This window comes from Octodon degus, unplaced genomic scaffold (genome assembly GCF_000260255.1).
Source record: "Octodon degus isolate 3935 unplaced genomic scaffold, OctDeg1.0 scaffold00090, whole genome shotgun sequence".
Lineage (NCBI taxonomy): Eukaryota > Metazoa > Chordata > Mammalia > Rodentia > Octodontidae > Octodon > Octodon degus.
This window is the reverse complement of record NW_004524666.1, coordinates 5,526,579-5,529,940: the sequence shown is the minus strand read 5'-3', so window position 1 is coordinate 5,529,940 and position 3,362 is coordinate 5,526,579.

Here is a 3,362-nt window from a genome sequence, read left to right as displayed (position 1 = left end):
CACGATATACCTAAAATGCACATCTTACGGAAACATTTTATTCTGGCCCTCACTGTTCTTAAGGGTATACTTTAAAAACACCTATGGAATGATTCAACCAACATAGCCAAAAGTTCATCTCTAAAAGTATTTACACCTCCAGGCCTGGGGATGCAGCTCACTGTAGAGCATCTCCTTAGCATTTCCAAGGCCCCAGGTGGGATTTTCAGACGGACAGACGGACACGGAAGGACGCGCACACACACACCTCCAAACTACGTAAATAACTGTTAAATCAATGCATCAATTCTGTAGGATAAACGACTATACATATTGCAAAACCAACATAAAAATTGAAAAGCACGTTCGCAATTACACTGAATAACTAGATAGTCTCACTCACAGCACCGAGGACCAACCACTTCTTCAATCTCAGTTTCTCCATGCATAGTGGGAGGTGCCCGTCCCTGACACTTCCTCTCTCACTGGGATCTCACAGGTACAATTCCCGAAAGAGTAGAAAACTTTAGCATGAAGGCACTATTTCCCAAAATAGGAAACCCTCTGAAGCCGTCTCCAGCATCACTCATCGCGGGCGGTGCCCCTCACTACCCTCCGCTGCTCCCCCTAGCAGCGCGCACCAAGTCTTCGCCGGGCGAACCACGTGCGGCGGCGCGGTGGGCGCCAGTTCCCGGCTGGTGCCCCGCCCGAGCCCCGGCCCGCGCGGAACGTGGGCGCCGCAGCGGACCCCGCTACTGCACTGCTGCGGGGTGAGCCCGACCGGGGCGCCCCCTGTTCCGCGCGGGTCAGACGAGGGCGGCGGCGGCGGGAACTGGGGAGAGGCTGGCGGGGAGCTCACCTGGCCTCGCCGGCGGGCGCGCGGGGCGGGTGCGGGACGAACACGCCACAGTCCCACGGCGCGGGCTGCTGCTTCTTTTTGGAACGCCAGATGTGGAAAGAGCTGTGCTTCTTGGGGCCTTTGGACGGGCTGGCCTCCCTGGGGTCGCCTTGCGAGGGTGGCGACAGTGGCATCTTCTCGTCCGCCTCGCCGCCGACTGCGCGAACTCCGCCTCGCCGCCGCCGGGACTCTGAGGAGGAAGCTCCGGCGCGCCCGCCCGCCGCCCGCCTTTCACCAAGCGAGGCCCGACCCCGCCCCCTCGACGGCGGGGCGGGCGAGGGCCGAGGGTTACCGGACGAGGCCGGAGCCGGGTGGTCGCAGCACAGCCGCCGGAGCTGTCCGCACCGATGCGACAGCACGGTACTGCACAGAGCCCGCGGCCGGAGCGCGAGTCCAGGTGAGCAGCCGCAGGTGGGGCCTACGCGCCCCCGGCCCGCACCTGCGCGGCAGCGACACCTGCCGGGCGCCCTGGGAGCTGCGCCTCCTCGCCCTGCCCCGGGGCCGGTGGCGCCCGCTCGGGTGCCCTGAGTCGCCCCTTCTACTCCGACCTTTGGGTGGCATGGGCAATGTCGTGGACTCGGCGGCTTCTTGTGTTCGTAAAAAAAAAAAAAAAAAAAAAAAAAAGGTAGTCTTTTCCTTTCTCCTCCAGAGTCTGAATAATTTGTACTCACCTCTATAATGCACAAAAAGATAGAAAACAGAAGCAATAGCCGTGTTCACCAGTTTCCAAAGACTCACTCAGTAGATCCCTCAGTGAGTTACATGTCAGTTGCTCAAGGTACTTGTCACCTGCTTTACTGTTACTTTTCTTTTTTTTAACTTTACAATTGTGATTAAATAGCAAAGACGACTACGATTTAAGCATAAAAATATAACAACAATTAGTCTGGGCATCATTAGAGTGTAAAGAGCTCAAGAACCACTGCTTTAAAAATTCAAGGCAGGACAAGACCCTCTGCACTGTGATGCGGGCTTTCTTTTCCACTTTGAAGAGTCAGCTCATTTGCTGGTTCACTCATTCTCTCACTTATTCATTCAAAGGATGTTCATTTTTTTTCTTATTTGTTATTTTTTTGAAACAACCCACATATGGTAAAATGTACAAATTATAAGTATATAATAATTCGGATTTTTACTTTTTTTTGGTTGTTTTTTTGGTCAGGAGTGTTAATGACAGTTGTCATTGTCCTCCATCTGTATGTGGCTTTTACATATACATTATAAAAACATAAAGTGTATCCAAGACTTCAAAAATCTCTCTCCTGGGGCCAGGGAGATGGCTCAGTAGAATAAGCATTTGCCTGGCAAGTGCAAGGGTCTGAGTTCAATCCCCGGTTCAAAACAAAAAAAAAATCTCTCTCCTATCTGCCTCCAGAACACTTCCTTTCCCTTCTGTAAAAGTTAACCAATATTCCAGTTGCACCAGAGATTAATTTGCCTTTTTTGGAACTTTAAATGGGATCACAATATATATTTGTTTGTGTCTTGCTTCTTTTGCTGTGTACAGTATTAGTCTATGAAAAAATCATCCTACCGCTGCAAAAAGTGTGTCTGTTTTTGCAGAGGACTGAACCTCTGACCTTACATATGCTACTTATACCATGGAGCTACTTTCCCTGGCCTTTGCTTTTAAGACAGTCTCACTCTATAGAGCACTGTCTGGACTTGGTTCTCCTGCCAGAGCTTCCCAAATGCCAGGATTACAGGCATGCACCAGCACAGCTGATTAGCCATTCCTTTCTTAAATATTATATTGAGACAAAGTCTTGCTAAGTTGCCCAGGCTGGCCTAGAACTTATGACTTTCCTACCTTAGCCTTTCAAATAGCTGGTATCACAGGCATGTATCACCATATCCAGCATTTCTTCATCTTTAAAAACAATTATTCTAGAATTATTCTCTTCTATCTGAAATTAATTTACATTCTATGGTATACTGACATTTAGATGGTTTCCATATTGGGTCTAGTATAAGTAAAGCTGACATGACTCTTAGGCATGGTTATCAACGTCCATCCATTGTTTAGTCTGTGAGTAGATGGATAATAGGTCCAGCCTGAGGGATATTTTGCCAACAAGTTCTCCACAATGACTCTGTAGCATTTTCTACTCCTTCAGCAATGTTTGGAGTTTCCAATCTTGATCAAGACTTCATATTCTCAATCCTTTTCATTTTGGCCTTTAGGATGAAGATGGGGTGGTATCTCATTGCAATTTTAATTTAAATTTGCTTAGGAAGCATTTATTGAATTCTTTGCACACTAATCATCTGTCACGTCACTTCCTGCCTTGGAGAGAACCCCTGAGAGACATATAGATAATATATGTCAAAAGGTAAAAGAATCAGTATATGCACTTACAAGGAGGCATAATGAATGTTTGGAAAAATTCCTCATTCAGCCTGGCGTTTTGTAAAGGGAGTGGCCAGTAAAGAATTATTACAAAGGTAGCCCTTGAGTTGAACCTTAAAGAGCAAAGGAAATAGC